This window comes from Columba livia, chromosome 11 (assembly GCF_036013475.1).
Source record: "Columba livia isolate bColLiv1 breed racing homer chromosome 11, bColLiv1.pat.W.v2, whole genome shotgun sequence".
Taxonomy (NCBI): Eukaryota; Metazoa; Chordata; class Aves; order Columbiformes; family Columbidae; genus Columba; species Columba livia.
Window position 1 is genome coordinate 4,930,509 of NC_088612.1, and position 22,186 is coordinate 4,952,694.

At 42.6% G+C, this 22,186-nt stretch overlaps 1 long non-coding RNA gene across 1 annotated transcript; it reads left to right on the forward strand.

Annotated features, from left to right (window-relative positions):
- Positions 1–871: 871 nt before the first annotated feature.
- On the forward strand, positions 872–13,385 carry LOC110359920 (uncharacterized). The gene is made up of 3 exons (XR_002415457.2): positions 872–1,312; positions 5,638–5,990; positions 12,159–13,385. It is a non-coding gene; the product is annotated as an uncharacterized LOC110359920 (long non-coding RNA).
- The last annotated feature ends 8,801 nt before the right edge of the window (positions 13,386–22,186 follow it).

A 22,186-nucleotide genomic window follows, 5' to 3' on the forward strand; every position in this document is an offset into this window, starting at 1 on the left:
AAATATCAGCAGATTTCAAGAGACTTACTGCAGAAAGAACAGGTGAAACTTCTCTGCAAGGGCCACCTCAAACAGCAGGCAGCTCCTGGGCTTTCTTTTTGGGGTAAGAGCCAAGAGGTATCACAGGGCTGAGTGCCTTAAAAAGTGTGTTAGAATATTCCCTGCATCCCTTCATTGTCATCCCTGGGGGTGTTGAAAACGCATCCTCAGATAGTTCATGAGCAGAACAAAATGCAGCTGCCCAGCCCCATCTGCATTCCCAGAACACAGTGACAGCCCAACTCTGTCCCTGTGACATGTCAGGGTCCCTGAGTGACCATCCTCACGGTGACACGTGGGGTTTGCTGTGGCACTGGAGCCGCGTTGTTCCAACCAGACCTGCAAAGCTGCTTGCGGGAAACCGCGGGTTATGTTCAAGACTGAGAAGTTGCAAAAGGTTAAATTATGGGTTTTGGCACTATGGCAGGATGACCCCGCGCCGACTCGTTCTGCCCAGCAAAACGCCTTGTGCTGTGAGCAATGGCCTCATCAGGCGCTTTGGGTGGGGGCTGCCAAATTTCGGGTGCAGGGGGGTGGGATGCAGATGGCAGACACGGTTTGTGAGCTGACTTTTCTACCTCGGGGCCCGCTGGGCAGGATTGATTACGCCGCTCAGAAAGCGGCATTAGCAGACGTTATTGATGTGGGACTGGCATTATCCACAGCGTATGCTGTCATTGTAAAGAAATACCACAGATGGCATCGTTTTTTTAAAACCCCTCTGCCAAAAATCTTTTAAAAAAAACTTGCCATTTCTGTTTGCATTGATCCTCCTTTCCTGCTATTGATTTTTGCTCTTTGCCATTACTGATGCGAGGAACAGGGAACAGCCATTGTCATGCTGGCACATGGATGGAAGGAAATATAACAATTTTCAGAAAACCTGTTGACGGTGGGGGGGCCTTGTTTTGCTTGGGTTTTGATTTTTGGTTTTTCTCTACTGTTGCTGCTCAATTTAACATCAAAATAACAGGGCTATTAGACTGGCTACCAAGTCCCCAGATGGCCATAAAGAGAACTTGGTGCTGTATTTATGTGACGGCTGTACCATAAAAATGGATCAGTGGATGCTTCAAGTGGAGAGTTTGGCTTGAGCTGAGTCCTATGACCCGACATGAGCTGGAGCTCAGGAAGGATTTCAGAAGCTGAACGATGCATTTCTGGAAGGGCAAGGAGGAACAGGACTTCTGGATAATGCAAAAGGAAACCTGAGACCTGCAGGGTGTTAGGAACAAGGCTCAGTCCAACTTTTCCCCTGTAAGAGGGGCCCAAGGTAAGTTTGGAATGTCACAGTGGTTTTGAGCTTGCTTTTCATTTGCATGTTGCAACTTCAGTCCTCTGATGTTCTCAGTCTTACTGATATCACACTGCAGAAAATAGGACATGACTTTGCCTTACAGTTTGCAGGAAGAGAGTTAGTCCTGAAAGGGTATCCCTGAGGTCTGGGTCTGCACACAGAGTCCTTCTGCAGCAGAGCTGGTGGGAGCCCATCTGGACCAGCTTGCTGCCTTGCCTGGCTGTCCCGGTGCAACCGAGGAGGCAGGGACCTGCCACAGGGCAGGATTTGAGGAGTAAAGAGGGTATAAACTCCTGGATCCTGACACCACCTGGATCCAGAGCCACCACTGCAGAAGTGGTGATGTGAACCTGTACCTTTGGGTAGCACCAGGAGGTCCTCAGCTACCTGGACATCGGCATCTGGAATCAGGACCAAAAGGCCAAATTCCCCATGGACAAAGAGTCAGGACTGACAAACAGGACAATCCAGGAAATCCAGATGCCTGGGATCCCCATTGTTAAATGCAGAACATAAAGATTGTGTATGTTTTCAGTGCTATTACATTTGCAAGAACAGACCTTTTCTTGCAATGTATTCACATGAAGTTTTGTGTCAAACAGCAGATAATGGAAATCATCCTGGTTCCCATTACTTTGGTGGCAGCCTGCCTTGAATACAGCATTCAGCTCTGGGCCACCTCATTACAAGGGAAAAAATAGACAAATTGGAGACAATTCAAAGAGCAGTTAAAATGATTTGAGGGTTGAAAAGATTGAATTATGAGAAAAGATGATGAACTAAATATATATAGCTTCACTGAGTAATGACTAGGGTTATGGTTACTATGCTCAGGCAGACTGAAAAGAATTATTTTGTATGTACAAAATTGTGATGCTAAGGGGAGCATGATAAAAATGACAGAAGGGAAAGTCTGAGCTAAGAAACAGGACAAAATCTCTGTGAAATAGTCTCCTAAAAGGCATGGAAAAAACTCCCATATTCTTATTGACATTTTAAAGAAGACAGGGAAAAATATAGATGATATAGTTATTCATCCAATTTATCCAATTGCTTTTTTATCAATCTGTAACTCCAAAATAAATTAAAAAATAAAAATAAAAAGGGATTAATTTCTCCTATCCTCAGTATTCCTTAAAAATACCAACAGATACTTTCTTGGTAAAATTATGATGGAGGAGAAATTTGTTCAGCCTATGTAACTCCCTGTGGGAGATCTGCATTTTATAACCTTGGCAGTTATTAGAACCCAACAAATACACCCTCTCACCAAGGCCAACATTTCTAACCAAATTAGCCTGTAGGTTCTGGGGGTTTCTTTTGTTTACTGCACACTGCAGGATCCAGAGTCCATGGGCATCACGTTCCCCCCCTCTTCTGCTCACCAGGTCTGGGACCCTTGCAAGGGAACAACCATATAGAAACCCAAGTGCTGCCCCCAAGCTGCTCTTTTGACATTGTTAGGTCTCTCTGTACATTTGGCTTAGGTGTGGAACTGCTTGCTAGTCCTGGTATATACGGGACATTCAGGCAGAATGGAGACTGACAACTGGATGACATGGACAAATCTTTTTATCTGGTGTGTGCAGGGAAGGTCTGAAGCTGTGGAGGAAAGGCGTGGTGGGTGGGATGAAGTGTTTTCATCAAACCATTTTCGGTACAGAAATGGTCTAGTTTGGAAAAACTGCTTTGGTCCGGACCCTCTGAATTCATTGTTATCACTAACCTTGGAGGTCATGGCCATGGGCCACTGTGTTTGCAGCTGCACAGAAGACTCTTGTCGATGCCATGTTTAGCCAAGAATTTCATGAAGAAAGTCTGCACTGTTAAAATTAGCTAATCAGCAGAATAGCTAAGGAAGTAGTTATTTGCTTTGGATGGCAACAATGCTCTTTACACAGCAATGCCTGTAGAAGTAGCATGCAACATTAACTGATATAAGTGAATGTGTCATTAAAGAACAAAAGGGCTAATTTTTTCTAAATATGTCATTTAAAAAAAAAAAAAGATGCCTCATTTAAACTCTTCCTAAAGCTGCTAAACCAATTTAACACATTGCTGTATACTTATTAAAGATGTTAAGAGTTTATCTTATCTCCTCCTACCACTATTTGAGGCTAATCAGAATGTATTAATGCATTCACAGCATGAACATCTTTTTTCGATTGCAATAAACCAGTAAAATGAACTTAGAGATTTGTATAAACTCTGGCCTATTCCTTTTCTTGTCCGAAGTACAGAAAGCAGGTGAGAGATTGGAAGTGATGAAGGGACAGAGAAGCACTGGATGGCACAGGCTCCTATTCTTGGAAGTGAACTACAAAAACAGCTTAATGGGAAGCCAGTGGGAGCTGAAAATGAGCTTAAAAATGACTCAGGCTGTCCCAAATCAGGAGGTTTTCCGAAATCTGGCCAGCAGCAGGCAAGAGAAAAATTTACCCCCCCTTAAATCAACTTGATATCCCAAAGGGGAAAAATATCAGCCCAGTAATAAAACATCAGTTATCCACTCCCAGTGCAGCAGCCCAGGGTCACCTCCTCCCCACAGAGCTCCGGATCGGGCAGTGCCTGAGATAGACGGTGAATCAGCCCACGCTGATGAAATGCACTGATATACAGCACGCAGAGGGACCTGGTTTTATTTTGTTTGCCCTCCCTGCTTAGAGGGGAACAAATAAACCAAGAGCATTTCTGTGTACAGCTCTCCTTATGCAAGAGGCTGGGGAGAAAATTTAGGGGAGGGCAGGAGAGACTGTAGAGAGTCTGGGAGATAAAAGCAAATGGGAAAAAGCGAAAGGAGGTGATAGCATAGAGGATCTGGAAATTTGTTTGATGCATACGGTTGGAAAATTGCTTTCTTTTTTACAACACTGAACAGATCCATGTTCTCTCCCTTCACCAAAAAAAAAAAGCACAGCATGGTTTACTGAGGGTCAACAGATTTATGTTAGCTTTAAATCAGTGCAACTTCACCTGGGAGGTTTAGGTTTGGATGTATTCAGGATAGAGAATAAACATATGAATTATTCTGGTACAGCGGTAGTAAATAGTCTGGCAGTCTCAGACCAATTTCTGTGGTGCCATATCTCATAAAGTCTGATAAATCCAGCATGTGCAGTTGCTGAGGAGCTTTGGCAGTAGAAAAAGGCCCATATACCTGGGAGTATCTATATACCAGAGACTCACTGACCATGTACCAGCCCTGGCAACTTGAATTTGTGATACTGAGATTTAGTTATGGCATTGGTCTCCTGTATTTCAGGTAAGGGATGAAATTAAAGCTGGGGAGTGCAGACGAACCATGGGTGAGCTGGCTGGGCTGTGTTTTACTGAATTCCCTAGGCTTGCAGGAAAGTGTTGCATGTCTGGATCTCTCATTTACAAGTTCATCACATTTATAGCAGATCCAGAGATCTTGGGGTTTGTTACTAACTGACCTCTCAAAGTTGTCTTTCCTATCCAGATGCAGTAGTTTTAATTCCCTGGATCAAAGAAGTGATTCTACCCAAGAGAAAAGCAATCTATTCACTAGATTTGGCAAATTTTAAATATCCTACATCTCTTCCCAGCCAAAAACCTCTTTAATTCATCTCTCCCAAACATTAATATAAACACCTTACCTAAACACTGTCTTTTTATCCCTTAGTATTTGTAAATGAAATTCAGCTTTACAAGCAAAACATATCACATTTTACTGTGAAACACAAACATGATCCTTTTCATTCAAAGTTGTAGTTTATCTTAGGATAAAAACCAAAAATCTCAATCATTAACTGGTTTCTCACTATAAGAAAAAATATTAACGTGTTAGATAATGAGAAAAGCTATCTATGCAGCTGGAAGAGTGACTCTCGTGCCCACAACTAGAAATTAAAAACAGAATTATAAAAATATTGTTGTGGATAATTTCAGCCCAGAAATAGTGAGTGGCTCTTGTGAATGATGATGTTTGCACTAATGCTTCTTGGCAGAGATACATCCTCATTCATGCTGAAATCCCTGGGAGCTGGTCACCAGGGAGAGGTGAGTTAACATGTTTAGGAGGCTTGGAGGGCTGTCTGAAAGCCGTCAATCAGTCTGCACTGTGATGTTCTGGTTCTGACTGTATTTTCTTTTAAAAGCAGAGGTAAATGTTGCTTGGGGAAATAGAAATATTTGAGAGAAAAATGTGACTATGGAAGGCCAGTTGTCAGTTATCCAAAACATATTAAATCCTGGCAAACAAGTCTCCAAGATCACTTCCAACCAATTTTCTCCTTATTTTCTTTTCCTCTGACCACACATGGTCCTTATTCCATCAGGGATCTGAAAGAGAGCCAAAGGTCTCTGTTCCCTGAATATCACCACCACAAGGTTGGACAGACCGGCTCCAGCATCAAACAAAAGCCCACCAGGAGCAGATCTTACATGGGACATATCGGTACTGAAAATTCAGTGTCCGGGATAGCACTGAATGCTGCACCATGCTGCAGTGGAGCAAAACCACAACACGTTCAGAAAACCAGCCCTGGAGACCTCCCCTTCGGTTTCCTCCAACCATCCTGGACCCTGGGGAGCTGTGAGACCTGCACCGCTGTACAGCCACTTGCCTTTGAATTTACCAGGTGGAAAGCATGAAAAATAGCCTTCCAAATCCAAACCCAGTTTACCACAGGTGGGTGAAACAGCAGGATTATCCTGTCTGCAGTGTCTTACACAGCTGAGGCTTTACTCGCTGAGTGCATTTCTGACGTGCTCTCCTCTTTGGGGCTGCAGCTTGCTGTGTGTATTTGTGTGTGTGTGTATGTATATGTATATGTATATGTATATATATATATATATATATATGTGTATATGTGTTGGTGGCTTTTTGCCAGAGCATTTTGGTTTCAGCAGCAGAGGTTGTCGGTTCAGCGTTTGCTTGATATTGCTCTTTGCTCAGGACAACTCCTCTGTTTCCTTGTTTCCCTCGCAGCTATCGCTGTGCCTCTCCACGGTGCTCTTAGCACCATTTAAACCATGCCAGCACACCCTATTTTTACACTCTGAGAAATGGCAAACCTATAATGAAATACGGGCAAGGAGAGCAGTACAATAGGTGGTGCACAATGTTCACCGTGCAGATGAGAATATAAAACAGCTATGTGCATAACATCCCTGAGCCCTGCTATATTTTGGCAGCCTATTTCCTTCTGGTTACAATTCAAGCATTAGTGCAGTCTATAGAGGTTTGCAGAGATTAGCTTTGGGGGCTCCTTGTCTGAAATATTATACATACCTCTGCATCTCCAGCCTTTCAGGGCAGCCAACATCAGATGGGATTTTTTAGACATCTGATCTGGGAGAGAGCTCTCTGGGGCTGATGTCATTGTATTCCACATGATATATGTGCTTATTTCCGTGGCAGTCGATCCTAGCGGGTGTTTGCTGTAGAGAAAGTTCTTCTTTCAAGTTGCAGACTAAGGTAACAGCCAAAGGGCCAGGGGGCTCCTGGCCAGAGAAAATGACCATCCTGCATGGAGAATTGTGTGTTAGAAGAGAAACATGAGGTGTCTGATTGCCTGCTGATAGGCATCACGTGCAGGTGCCACTGAAATTATTGCAAGTCAGCCATTAGAGGCCAGGAGAAACCATCTCAAATTCATGGACAACCAGTGATTCTGACATTTGTGAGGGCACTGCTGCCTTTCACTGGGCAAGAAAAGGGCACCTGATGAAGTACTAGGACCAGCCAGTACTATTCGTCTGCTTTCATAGTGTCATTGCCATGTGAACGGTAGGAAAGTTGAGGTATAGAAAGCCTTATAGCTTTTGGGCTTGTTTTTAATCCTCTGACCCCATACTTTTTTTTTTACCCTCAATACTGTAAAACATCATTCTCCAAGTGCATCCAAGTCACCTGCAGCCTCAGAGTGGCTGCACGTCAAGGTGCGAAATCCTGCATGAGACAAGTCCTTCAGGGAAGCAAGAAATGCCCATCATATGGGCTTGTTTGGAAGTTGGGGTCCCCCCACAGCAGCCAGGGCAGTGCTGGGGAGTCACAGATACGTGCTACATGGGCAGACGGAGGTGGTTCCCAGCACAGACCTGTGGCCGCATCAGCTCAGCGACCCCAGGACCAGCACGAAGCCCTGAGCAAAACAGGCCAAGCACAGCCAGGTCTGGCTGAAGTCAGTGGGATCTGAGCCCCAGGGGCTCCAGCGAAAATAACAAAGGTATTTTTTCTTAAATTAATCCAATTAACTCTTGTGCTTTCCCTGCTTGACAATGGGAACAGGCAGCAGTGAAAGCAGCTGTAGCTTTAAACTTGAAATGTTTGCAAAACATTCTCCAACCTGGGCAGAGCAGCTGAGACTCAAGCACAGAGTGTGGTTCGTATTTCTACTTTTACAATCCAGATTTACCCATTTCAAAGGCTGGACCTCGTGCCGGCTTGGGATTGGTGTGAGCCTTTGCCTTTCCTCATCAGTGCTCAATAGCCTGTGAAGAGGGAAAGCTTTGTTTTAGTGGGAGCAGGTGTTTGATTACCTCGCCTCTCTCTTTTCATATTAAACATATCCCCGGTTTACCTCTCTAGGAGGGATAAACTTGTGTTTGCGAAAGTGGCAAGGGAAATCACTTTAAAGGCGACATCGGAGGTAAGCTGACTGCACTGATAGCTGGATGAAAGAAAAGAGCAAATGAATGAAATACAAGCTTTTAAAGTATTTTCTGCCTGCTTGGAGCGATGCTGCAGGGCCAGCCTAGCTGCCACAGGGCTGCCTGCCTCCCAGAGACCCTTCCCTGGGGGCTGCCCAAGGCTGGACACTTAGAAATTCACCCAGAAAAGGGGAGGAATTCAGCTTCTTCCCCATCTGTGGTACTGTCTACCTGCTCGGAGGCTGCACTGGTGGCAGGTGCTCTCTTACCCTGCACAAAGGAGCTGTGGGATTGCCTGGCAGGACAGCAGGACAGCGTCCAAGGACAGCACAGACATCCCCAAAGGGAAGATAAGATCCATTGCTGCAGCACCGTCTGCAATCGGGCAGCGGGGCTGTGTCCAGGCACAGCAGCTGAGGACTTGGCACCTGACCACCAAGCTCAAGATGCCAGCACCGAAAGGGATGGTGGGCTGGAAAGGGAGAGTAGTCCAGGGGATGAACAAATGGACTGACATTTTTGGATGTACAGGAAGAACCGGTGGGGACCCTGCCTGGTGTCTGCACATTCCATGTGAACATCCATCCCCTCGACTTGGGCCTGAATAAGTAAACAAGCAGACAACTGTTATCCAGGTTATACCTTTGTTTCAAACAGAAATCGAAGGTGGCCATGCCTCAGTGAAGCCTATTGCTCCTCTCTAACCATCTGTCCGGCTCCCTGCCACAGTGTCTGTGTGTTTGCTCAGGCGTTGATAGGGAATTACCCACCTTATATCATGGCAGATTGTCTTTTGCCTTCTTGCTATTTCCCTTGTGAGTATTTTGGATATTTGCCTTCAGTGGCTCAAATGCAGGTGTTGGATTATAGCCATGGAGAGCCAGGGACAGAGAATAAAGAAATTCTTGGGCATCTTTGGATGAGCGTGAGGTTGGAAGGAATTTGGGTCGGCCCTCCCAGGGTTCGCAGATACCACGGCAGCACGGGGATCTAAAGAGCCATTGTTCCCCTTGACATGATGCTGGAGGATGTTATCTACAGATTGGTCCAGAGCACAGTCTCATAGCCAAACTGAAAATGTTAGCCCATTGGAAACACCTGCTGTTCTTCTTTGCCTCTCATATGATTTGCCCAAATATATTTCTTGTACTCTCCCAGCTCAGAACAGCTTGTTATGAGGTTTAATTTGTGACATGTAATCTTGTGACACATTGCTGCCTGATGATGTAGGATATAGAGATGATGAAGGAGGACGACTGAAGTGTAAATGCACCAGAAAGAGTGCAGTGCCCAGCTTGGAAGCTGTACAAAATATTTTCATAAGCATTAGCTAGCTTTCCTGTTATTAGTCCTAAGAGCCAGAAAGAAAGTTACTGCAGCCAAAGACAAAAGACCTTTCAATGAATATGCCTGGGAATTGAATGCCCTGCTGAAATTTCCAAGGTTTCTCCAACCTCCTGATGTGATAAAGATGAATGTCCTACACTGGTATCTAAGCTCCTCACTCCACATGTGGACAACTAAATACTCTCAGCCACTGTGCAAGCTTAGATATCCTGTAAACCACACTGCTCCCCTGCTCTGGCTAAGTGCTACAGATCCATCCAGCCCTTTGGTTTGAGCATATCCTGGAGCACTTTGCTGAATCAGGTCTTCACTGCCAGGGATGGTGGGGATTGTCTCACTTTACCTCAGCTCTTTGGTGTTTCTCCTAGCTGGCCAGCTCCAGAGTCAGAGTGTGATTTGACCCATCTTGAGCCTGAGACCTGAAATAGGTGGGTTCAGTCTATTTTGCTCTGATAATGTCATGGTCTTTCCTCTAACATCAGAGGCAACGCAGGAGAACAACTTTGGCAAGACACACACACACAGTGTTTAGACAAAGTCCCGCCCATCCACTTAAATCTGGGACTAAGTCCTGATGTTCAGCTCCTTCAGCCAAAGAGATGCAAATGCTCCAAAAACTTGTTCTTATTGAGTTTTGAATTGGTTGAATTTAAATACTAGACTAATCTAATACTAGACTTTAACATTAACTAATTTAACATTTAACTAATCTAATACTAGACTTTAACATTGCAGTAATGCTTTACATGAAGGATGAGTATATAAATACTTATTAAAGCACTAATGAACAATTAATAGTTATTTGAAGAGATGGATAATCAAACGTTGTGGATTGTTATACAGTTATGACCACAGCTGATTTCTACCAATAACACCTCAAGGGATATGATTACAACCAGCTTTAACACAAAATGTTTTGTGTCTGTGCAACATCTATTAACCCTCTGTCCACTGTTCTAGAAATAGAAACCTCCTATAAAGCATGCTCAGGATTAATGGGTTATGATATGAACATAAGGTTGTGGGTTGTAGAATAGCTCATTTGTAGCTCAAGAACTTGATTATGGATGAGCAGAAAGAAGTAGACAGATGAATGCAGATTGTAAACAATGAACAACATCTGCTAACTGAACAGGGAAAGCTCAGAGTGCCAGAATTGTACATCCAGAAATCCATGAGTGATGGGACTTTTAATGTGTGCTGCGGGACTTTCAGAAGGATCCTAGAAATTATTTCAAGGTTTAGTCCTGTATTTGGCTTTCTATCCAACTGCTCTGAAATTACAGCTTACGGAGCAGGTCATCTAACTGCCCCAGATAGGTCTACGTGAGAGAAATTGCTCCTTCATGATCTCAACCTTGCTATAGTACTATACAACCAATTCTGCTTTTAAGTAGTAAAGAGGCTCACTGGAAGTTGCCAGTTCTGATTACAGCATGAAACGTCTAATGCTGGTTTGCAGTGACTAAAACCGTGTTCTTCACAGCCTGAGATTTACTTGGGCTGAGAAGGTGCTGGGCAAAGGGGGAAAAACATCTGTGCTGAAGCTCCTGGAAGGCACAGACCACGCACACGAGATGAAAACGCAGCCCATGCAAGAGTGGTGAGGGCTTGCTGCACAACCAGCCTCCTAAAATACAGCTGCCAGCACTGAACGCTGCAAAGAACATTAGCGCAGATGCTGCTTATTTGTCCTTGGAGCTACAAGGATCACTTGAGTGACAGCCGAGGCATTTCACACATCAATAAGCGCATTCTCCCCAGGTATTTCTGATCGCTGTACATTTTGTTTGCTGACAGGTTTGTGGCAATATGCTCACTCCAGCTAAAAATTACACACTGGCTAGCAGAAGAACAGACCTAATTTTCCTTGCTTTTTACACTGGTTTTGCAATCAGTGTAGCTTCGACGACCCTCTGTGTTTACACTAGCTATAGCACTGAGGAAATTTGATTTAACAGAGTAGAGCGCTGTTCAGTGTAGCTATTGTAAGAAGGCAAAGATAGGCAGAGATGTTTTTTCACTCCTTCTGATCCTGGCATGGGCCAAAGGCCAAATCTGCCACCAGTACAAAGTAGAGCAAGCTTCAGGCTGCTTTAAATGGCCTCAGTTTGTAAAAGCTTCTAGAGACACTTATGGCACCCATGGATTCTGTACCACCATGTGCATCCCCCTCCAAAACACAAGTAGAGCTGCTGGCCTGGTTGTGTATGAGCTGGTTGTATTCCCTGTATGGTGGGTTTAAAGCCCATCCATGCCAGCCCAGCTACAAGGAGACATCAACATGAGCCATAAACTGTTCCAAAGAACACCAAGGGAAAGACTAAGTCATCATGACCAAGGCAAGAAAGAAAAGGTAAATGACAGAAAGGAAGACGGGCCTCTTCAAGAGGTCATCTATTCTACCAGGCTTCCCAATGTCAGAAGCAACACTACCCAAACTACTACAACAAAAACGTCTCAAGCCATTTCCTAAACATCTCCCTGGGCAATCAGTGCCACTACTAAACTACCCAAACAGCCAGAAAGCATTTGCTGGTGTCTCACCTTTACAAGTGGCAGGCATTAACAGATTAGAGCTGAGGGCTCAGTCTTTTGAGTATAAAATTGAACAAAATCTTAAACATTGGCATATTATACAGTTCATGCAGCAGACCCGAAAAGGCTCTGGGAAGGATGGAGCATTTATAGTTTTCACAGAAAGAACTTTAAGGAGATTAAAATGAGTATTAACTTCTAAAATAAGGGCTGTATTTCATATAATAACTTTCATTATCTGGTGCTGCTGGCCTGAGCTGTGTTAGTCAAGTGGATTTGTGGACTTCTAATGCGAATTGTTCTACTTGTTCTTACCCAGGCATTACCCAATCTATCTTCTGCCAGCTGTGAAATGGGAAAGACTTATTGCTGTTGTTATTCCCTTTCTGAGCACCCAGGAGCCTTTGGGACACCAGGAAGGTCTGACCCAAAGACAGATGGAGTCCAAGGGAAGTTTTCCAGCAAAGTGAAAAACCCTCCAGAGAAGACACCACATCTTCACTTCCCTAACAGGAGCTGTTTTCATGGCCAGTGGTGACCCAACTGGAGAACACCAGGACGGGGCTGGACTTTCAATACTCAGAAACTGTACTTTTCAACTTACTTCCACTTCCGTATATTTTCATCATATGAGAAGGTGCAGAGAAGGAAAAATGCTGTCCCAAACCCCAGTTTCCTCAGTTTGCCTGTTTGTGTCACTCTGGGAAGAAAGGGACTTTTTTGGCCTGTGGGGAGGGGTATGGACAATTTCAAGAAACAGTGCTAATTATACCCCAGAACTCTTGTTAAAGTTTTGTTACTTGTTAAGGGCAAACACTGCCACTTCATTGCCGTCATGTCAGGCAGGGCATCACTGGGTCCTCATCTAACTTCACCAAAAAATCAAGGGATAATGACTTTTTACATTCATCACCTTCCTCCCCAGGTGGTTCACCACTGACTGCATCTCTTGGTAGACTTTGGGATTTGCAATGCAATGCAATGAATTGTACCACTGCATTTTTCCAGAAGCTCATTTTTAGCACTTACTCAAATGAGAAATTCTTCTTCTACTAAGACACTACTAACAGCATAAGAGAAAAGAAACAGAGTTTAGAGAGCATTCTGTCTACTGTCTTGTTTTTCTTTCTCTCCTGAAAAGCTGTAATAACATACAATAGTGCCACAGCTAGCTTGCACATTTTAAAGTCTGAGTTTTTTCAAAGTTGTTTCTAAGCAGCCGTGTCGCTATGCTGCCTGAGTAGCAAACGTTGTTTTACTACCATGTGGAATTTGGGAAGTCATCATTATTCAGTCTTTGTTTTGATACTACACATTTGTTTTTACTGATATCTGATTCTTTCTGTGAAATAGGTTGGGCCTGTTTAAATGTTGCCACTTTCTGTAAACTAAGTATAGTTTTGTAACTTAACCAGGTGGTACTTGAAAGGATCTTATACAGGAAAAAGAAAAAGAAGAGCATTTCACTATGAATATAGTACAACACTACAGAATGCTTATACAAAACACTGCAACAGAATAAAAATATGTTTTTTTCAAAAGAAAATATTTGGATTATTTCAGTATGCCCACAGCCTGGCTGGGTTAGCTGGGTTACTTTATTTCTATCTAGGGTATCATCACTGGTGGTGTACGTGTGCGTTACTTGAAAGGTATTTGCATGTTCTCATGAGCATTTGCTTTACATTGTCAACTGAGCATTACAACAGTCTAATCCTAATCTGTGTTACCTCTGGTCCTTCAAGAAAAGGACTATTTGGAGCTGGTGTTGTTTTGATTCTTAGATCCTTACTGTCTGTTTAAAGAAGTTCTTTTGTTCTGTTGACTTATTCCATCATTATAGTGCCTGAAGCCCTCAAAAATATTAATGCTCTTGTCAAGCTCATGAGCTCAGGAATTTAAGGCTAAAAGGATCTTGCAGGTCACATGGGCAAGCTCCCTGTTACTGCAATGGTCTCATACAGCCCTTTCTGTGAACTGTGTCAGGGCACTTTTATTTTCTCAGCTGTAAAATGCAGATTATTACATAAAGATTGCTCAAGCACATACAATCTGCATCAGAGCCGCACAGTTAACCCCAGACATGCAGGCACTTAACCAGAAACCAAGCTTTCCTCCCACGCATTTGGACGTGGATAACTAGTTTAGGCACATACCTGATACAAGACGAAGACAGTTCTAAGAAGAAAATTTTCTTATTTATTATTCTTTTGTTTAAAGTAAAATAGAAATCACTTCATTGTAAAAGTCTGCATGGTTCAGCTTTCCCTCTGCTACCTTCCGTCTTAGCCTTAATGCAGAGGAGTATATGAGAAGCATATGCTTTTTGTATTAACAGAAGAGACAGCCTAAATTGGGATATGATTCATGCTTCCAATTTATGCCTTCTCTTCCTTTATTGTCAATGGCTAATGAGAGCTAATTTCAAAAGCTTGCAGAGGGAGCCACTTTTAGAAGGAGAGAGAAGAATTAGACAAGGTGCAAGTAAGGTTGTTTTTACCATTCAGAAGCTTTTCATTCCAAAGTCTGTTCATGACTTTCCAGAGCTACTTCTGTCAGAGTTTGGTATAGTTTCTGAAAGTTACAAATTGCTGGGTTGGATCAATACTTGTAACTCCCTGGCCATTGCTCAGGATGAGTCAGGAAAGAGCCCATCTACACAATGAGCTGTGGTTGAGTCCTCATACTGGCCTGATTTTTAGACAAGATCTCTACTTTGGGGTTAGAGCAACACATTTTGGTGTCCCATAAATAACATCTCGATTGAATTATCTGGGCACGCATCTATGAGGCAGACTGAGATCACTCATCAGGAGTCATTAGAGGAGAGCACTGACACTGATAACTTTTGATGCTTTGTCATTCATTTTACCCGGGGACCCCCATGCAGGGGTAGCTCCTGTGCAGGCCTTTTCCAGGCGACACAGCTCAAGTCCTCAGACAGCTCACAGGAGCATTGGTCCATGAAATTTCAGTATTCATGAGCTCTGTCTGCCAGTATCACTCCTCTCTCCTTGGCTGAGAAAGGAGGGAGTAAGTGCCCAGGACAGGCTCCGATTCCCCAAATCCCTCACTGCAGTGCAATGTGTCATTTGGTTATATAAAAGAACTGAGTTAAAGGATACTGCTGCATGTCCTGATTGTTTCTGGCAATTTAAATTATGAAACACCATCACTGCAGAAGAAAAAAAAAAAAAAAAAGAGTTACACAACCAGTCCCATTCAGCTTTCAGCTTTGGAAGTTCATATGTCCATGCTGAGATCCCTCACTCTATGAAAAGCTGCAGCTCCATGTTGTGTTGTAGCTACACAAAGGGCTGATGTCTCCTTTGACATGTCATAAGCCAACCTTTAGTCTGATAAACCACAGATAGCTAAGCTGAGAACTAAGTACCATAAAGAACAGCCACTGATCGGTGATAAAAATAACTCCCTCTGCAGTCAAATTCTCTGATTAAAACAATCTTTCTTAGTTGCCTCATATCAAAAGTAGTATTTCAGCATAGTATGCCACATGCGTCTCACAAGACCCTCCTTAAACACTCTTCTGCCACAACCCTTTGCCACAGCGTTAGTGCACGAAGACCATGGCCAGTTGCATTGATGGATTGGGTCTAATTATCTCCTCGTACTTCTTTGTCTCTCTGGCTCCATCTATCGTCTCTCGTCTCAGACTTAAATTGCCAGCTCTGGGACATGGACTGCCCATTGAGTCTGTGCCTGATGCATCATGGTAGGAACTTCGGGCACTGGAGAGATGTGAATAATAAATAAATAGAAGGTGAAATACAACTTTTGTCCAGCATAATCCAGCGCTGCAAAATCAGGTTCCCAAGGAATGGCAGTATATTTGTTTTCCAGATCATTAGCTGATGCAAAGGAAAGCGAGAACATTTATTAGCCTCCCTCAGAATCACCTTTAACAAGAATGAATATTCACCACTATAAATAAGACTGTTCCAATTAAGTCTGCACATAAAAATGCTCCACAGTGTCACAGAAGGCTGTGCTATTCAAAAGAAGTGCCTAGGCGCAAGTATGTAAGGCTGTATTTGAGAACAAATTAAACTGCCTCACTTCCAGTGTTTCACAGTTAATCACTGGAAGTTATGGTGTTTTATCTGAACGTCAGACCACAAGCTGAGATGCAGAAGAAACCTTGGGTTTGTTTTTTTCTACCTGTTTAATGGCAATTGGTTACCATAATTTCTTTCTCATTCAATTTCTACCATGTTGGCAGCAGGTTTTATGTTACCCTGAGTATTGCTATCAAAGAGCAACCACAGTACAGAGCTTCTCATTACAGTTTCCTGAGAATGTCACGCCTGATGTGGCACAGTGACCCGGTCACGCTGTCCTGCTATGCAGACCTGTCTTAGCACAGCCCTTTTTTCAAAATAACTCACTCATTTTCAATATTGCCTTCAAAAATCTTATTTATAAATGAACATTTTGCAGGATCAGGTCTCTTGCAACAGCCCAGTACAGCTGTTGTCGTGTTCTTCTGTAAACAGCATCATTTACTGAAAATGAAAAGGGAAATAAAGGGAAAGCAATAGCTATAAAGTCAAATGTTGGCCCCAGGAAAACTGAGGATAGACAACAATTTCATAAATGGGAATAAGTTGGTGAAAAAATCTCTCCCAGCCAACATTTTCTTTCCTATTCATTGAGAACTGTGATGTACAACCACTGCTCTTCAATGGATGTTCACCCCTTGAAGGAAAGATGTATGGATCCCCGTCTCTTCTTCACGTATGTGAATTTATCTTTTCTAATAATACCCAACCTATTAAGAACTCCAGAGGAGTTTATTAAATACCACTGAAAAATATGATGCCAACAATTACAGGGAATCAATGAAGATATTTGCTGAAGTCAATAAACTAAATTACCAACAAAAAATTGGCCAGTATAAGCAGTTCGTCTCTACTTCTTTGGGATAAAAATCACACCCTGCATCTAAATATGGTATCAGTGGCAACAATAAGTGGTTCCAAAAAGGATTTAGCCTCTTTCAAGCTTGCCATAATGCAAAAAAGTGGTAATCTACTTTGAAATTACAAATTCAATTCAGTTCATTCAATTCAAATAATTTCAGGAAAAGCTATATCAAACCTGGAAACCATGACATCTATGTCACCCCAAGTAGCAAATACAATGAGCCTTTGAGATGAACACCTACTATTAAGTCAGATTAATCTATAGGCAGTCACGGTTGAGACATCCTGATTAGTGTTAATTAAAATTCTGATGATCAGGCAGCTATGGAAGGGACAAAACTTTTAAAGAATTCAGGCAAGTGCAAAACACTGGAGATAGGGTAATAATTAGCAATAATATCTCTTGTTAAATTTAATTCCTTTAGCCTCAAAATTACCATGACAGATTTCAAATTTAGTGGCAGTTTTCCAGTGGCTAAAAAGAGCTTAATTATGTACTTTAAGACTTTGGGAGAACTGATTCAGATAAAGCTACATGGGACCCATATCAACTGTGTGGTATGCTTGAATGGACCCAGATAAAGAAGGAATAGATATCAACTTGTTCAAGAAGCTTAAGACATCACATACCTGAACGTTTTTTTGAGACACTAAAGAAGTTTGGATAATTTTTTAACTTTCTCTTTTAATTAATAACAATCACTCTCCTTCAATTTCCCTTTCTACTTCTTGATTTCAGCTGGGACTAAAAGCAAGACAGAGATAAAGCAGCAGAAACTCTGGATAGTGCTGATACTAACAGAACTTCTTAATCATTGGAATTGGCCTATCTCTAGAGCCCAGGCAAGACATCTAGAAAGACAAGCAAAGTTCAAATCTGCAAACTAGTCCTCTGAGTTACAGGACACCTTGTAAAAATCAGCACTGTATGCTGTTAACTGCTGTTAGTTTAGCAAAAAATATAAGATACTTAAGAAAATGTCAGATCCAGGAGTTCTGTCAAATGGAAGAAATATTCTAATATGCAGTTCATGATAAAGCTCTTTTGGATTTTCAGGGCCAGGGAACATCCTGAGCAATGGATGGATGAGCAAGATGATTAATAGCCTGAAATATAGATGCAGAACAGTCTCTCCTCATGGAATCAAACTCAAGAAGATATATGTTAATATTATTTTAAAGCCACCTTCATTGGATTCTGCCAAATCTATGTAATACACTTATACGATCTCATTGTCAGGTTAACGGAACATTTTACAGTTTTAAAGACATTTATTCTCCCAAGAGCCCCGTGAAGTACGAAAATACAGTTGTCCCATTATATAGATTTGGAGCCGTGGCACAGAGGTGCAACATCACACATGGTGAAGCAGGGAGCTGAACACAACTTCCCTAAATCCCAGGTTGTCACCCTAACTACTGTTCTAAAGTAATTACTCTTTACCTCAAAATGAATGGTTAAGCCAGAGTTCCTGCGCTGTATTTCCTTTTGTCTACATTAATCTCTGAGCACCTTAACAAACCTGCAAGTGCTACATCAAGAGGATAGAGTGGGTCAGTGAAAGAAGTGCCCCATTTATTACAGTTTCTCGTTCATGACTGAACCGATCATATGCCTTAGAATCCACTGGCAAAGAGTAAACTGTTCCCAGAGACAATCTTTCAGCTGATAAGAATGGGATACAGTACCTTACAAGAGTACAAATGAGCCCTCAGAAACTATAAAAGCAGGCATAGCCTGGACTTGAGGAGCAGAAAAGGTTCATATTTCATAAGTTAACTTTAAAAGGAGTTCAAATTAAAAAAAAAAATAGTTTCTATGCATTTTTTCTTTACCTTTGATACTGCGAGACTCTCAGCTATAGACTCTTCTTAGCTCTGTTTTAAATTTGCTTAAAAATTAACACCTCATTGCGGTCTACACCTGATTTTTCCCAATACAGATGTGAATCCATCTGGCACAACCACACATTCAGCCATTTTTAAATAATAGATCAAATATGAAAGTATTGCAACATGCTGCTACACAAACAGCTTTGTCTTTCATCCTGGACAAGAGAAACATTTCACAAACACATACTGCAACATATCCTCTCTTCATGATAGCTCTGCCAGGACAGATTCATTTCATCATGCATGGAAATTGAAGAATTATTCCAGTTATATGCACCTAATTGCAACCCCCTTTCTCTCCTAGGCTTTCTCTCTTCTCTGACCTCTTCTAATAAGTCACATTCAAATCTGAGGTTATAAAATCCTTGGAGAAAATTAATATGGCCCAACCATCTTGTTTCCCAAGGCTGAATCTCTGTGTCTTCATTAATCTCACAGCAACTTCTGCCATGTAAAGCTGGAGACATCTCTGAGATGTGGTGACTGAAGGAGGAGACAGCAGAAATTATGGGTTTCTCCATCTCCGTTGTCTGACTGCAGTCAGGATAAGGTTTCCAGATTTAGAGCCTTTAAAATGTGGAATAGCCCACTGACAAGCATGACACTATGAGAGCTGGGAAGGAGCAGAGAGACCCAGGCAGGAGGGGACATGAGCTAAGGAGGAGCAGGGGGGATGATGGGGTGTTTTATGGTCCAACATGGCTTTTAGAAAGTCACATTGCCTATTGTTGGCCATATGTAGCAGACTTGGACTATTTTTTTTTTTCATGTTGCTTCTGCTGAAAGCTTTATCCAAGTAATATCATTTTAATAAGGGGTGCAGGATTTGTGAATGTACTGCAGGAAATCCCATGTTCTACAAGACAGCTGGTATCGCAGCCTGTGAGAGACTGGAGCCAACATGCTGTCTTCCCACCTGGAAGTGTGTCCCATCTCCTTTATGAGATGCCTGTGGCAAATTCACCCATAACAGGAGACTTTTCTACTCCCTGAAAGATGAAGGTCCCAGTCTGTGCTTTTATTTCTAATAAAATCGCTGAACTTCGTGCTCCTCTGTTTTTATTGCAGAGCTTAGCCTGCCTGCACCCCATATTTCCTCTCATGGTTAAACCAGAAAGCCTTCATCTTTCTACTCCAATGTCTCCACTTCGTTAAGAAACTACAGTACCCAGCTTCTTATGTATTGTTCTAGTAAAAAAGTTTTCAGTCACAAATCCATGTATGATACAGGATGCCAGGAAAGCAAGATCCCAGCCTGATCCCCGCCTGAACCCAGCCTGATCCCAGCCTTTCTGTTACTACAGGGGTAAAGAGACCTTTCCCCAGTTCTCTGTGCCAGGGCAACATTAATCGTTAGGAAACAAAAGTAAAGGCTGAACTAAGTTTTAATGAATATGCACCGTCTGGATCTCTGCAAAACTGAAATAACATACACCGGGCTTATGATTAATTATGGGAATACCGAGAGACTTCTCGCTCACTAATATAAAAGGAAACTAAAGCTCAAACAGTTTAATTCAGAAAAAAAAAAAGAGTTATATGGACATGATGCCGCTTCATTAAATACAGATGTTGATTATTTTACTCCGCCACTGTTCACCACAACGCAGAAATCTGAGCCTTTTTCCAGCAGGGATATGCGCACACGTGCACTAATTGCAATAGTAAACCGATTAATGATACAAGCTCCTAAGAAAAAGCTAACACTCCAGCTTTCTTGCATAAATCCATGCATCTGTAGAAATTAGCTTATTGTAACATTTCTGTAAAATTCACTTCAGTAGCCCTTAAAATTAGTTTTCCATGTTGCTATGAGTAGAGATAGACTGATGCTCTGCCTTGTCACCAGGCCAGCTCCACACTCAGGACAAGCAGGGCTTGGAGTAGTTGCACAAATACTAATCAGTCCCTGAACATCAAAGACGAGTATCAGCTCCAAATTGCTGCCACTTGCTTTCATGTCTCTGACTCATTCCTGAATTTTTGTTTTTAAACATTATGGTTAATCTCTAATAGAGTGGTAAAAGGACTTAGAGGAAAAACAAAGAAGCACTTTTGGCCATCTTTGAAGGCTTTGAGGCTGGAATATGTTGACAAAGACCAGGGGCTAAATTGCCATATTTAAACAGTTCAGGAGAGGAAGAAAAACATGAAACAGAAATATAGACTCTCTTTGATGAAACAGGTCTTAGGTCTTTGCTTTCTGCTGTGCTAAAACCCAGCTGTTTCAGACAGATGCTGGTGGAGTTATCTTGCAGCCTCTCTACAGAAAAAAACTTAGAAGTCTAATAATGGTATTATTTTAATATTGACATATTTATATTAAAGAGCACAAGCGTGAGAGTTTTTCAGCATGAGCTTGTGAGTAATTTAAAAAAAAAAAAAAAAGAATGTTGAAGCATTATGCCCCCTCACTGCTACATGTTCTGGATGTGTGGCAGTGTATGGACAAGCTGCTTTAGAGTGCTATTAAATGAATATTTCCAATCTATTTGCTTTCCCTCCTCGCTGGTACAGAAAGCTCTGTCAAAGTCATGAACGCAGCTATTCCAGCTTCAGAGAGAGAGCTAAATTCTCACTGACACATCACCAAATAACATCTAAAGCTATGAGGACTGAAAACAAGAGTCTAATCCTACCAGGGACAATAATTTGACTTTCTAAATGCCCAGAGCACTGAAGAGCCCTAATGCTTCAATCTCACCCTGCCCAGCACCCATCCCTGCTCCAGTGCAGCACAATTGTTTTTGCAGGTGAAAGAGACCAGCAGAGCCCAGAGAGGTGGGAGCAGGACCCACCATCTCAACAGCAGGTTCTCAGCAGATTCATTTTGCCCAAAGCAGAGAGGTGCCGGTTTGACCATAGCACTTACTGCATTGCCCCGACAAGCCTAAAAGTGCAAAAGCAAAGTGTTGAAAGGTGCGAGAGCATCATCGCATTGCATGACCCATCACCGACCTCTTCTCTTCCTACCCCACATCACCCCCACAAGCAAACAGCCTGCTTACCTCCCTTTCCTTCTAAAGCCTTGAGCTTGAGCAGGCTCACCTTTGCCTTATTAACTCTCAGCTGGTAGCATTTTCATGAACTGCCTTTGAACCCTGACAAGGCATTAGCCCCTGAAATCCCAGGCTTTGTCTAGCTCAGCAAGGTTGTCCAAGGACACTATGGAGTGAGATGGGGAAGCCTGACCAGCACGCTGCCTGCCACAAATGTTTTGCACACAAGAAACACCCTAAGGGTGGGATGCTTTCCTCTGTCTTCTCCCTTTGCTTGCTCCACAACTGGTAGAGAAATTGCTGGCAGAGGGACACCAGTGCCCTATGGAACATATTTATAGGTGCTGGGGTGCTGGCCCAGCCCTTGGGCTCAACAGGACTGTGGCTGCTGCAGTGCTTGGGGCAAGGAGCTCCATAAGTCTTTGTTCTGCTCTGAAAGGGGAAATTTAACTTTACCCTCTTTATTATGGAGCTAGGCATTTAAGTGTTCAGGAACTTACGGGGTGTCTCTT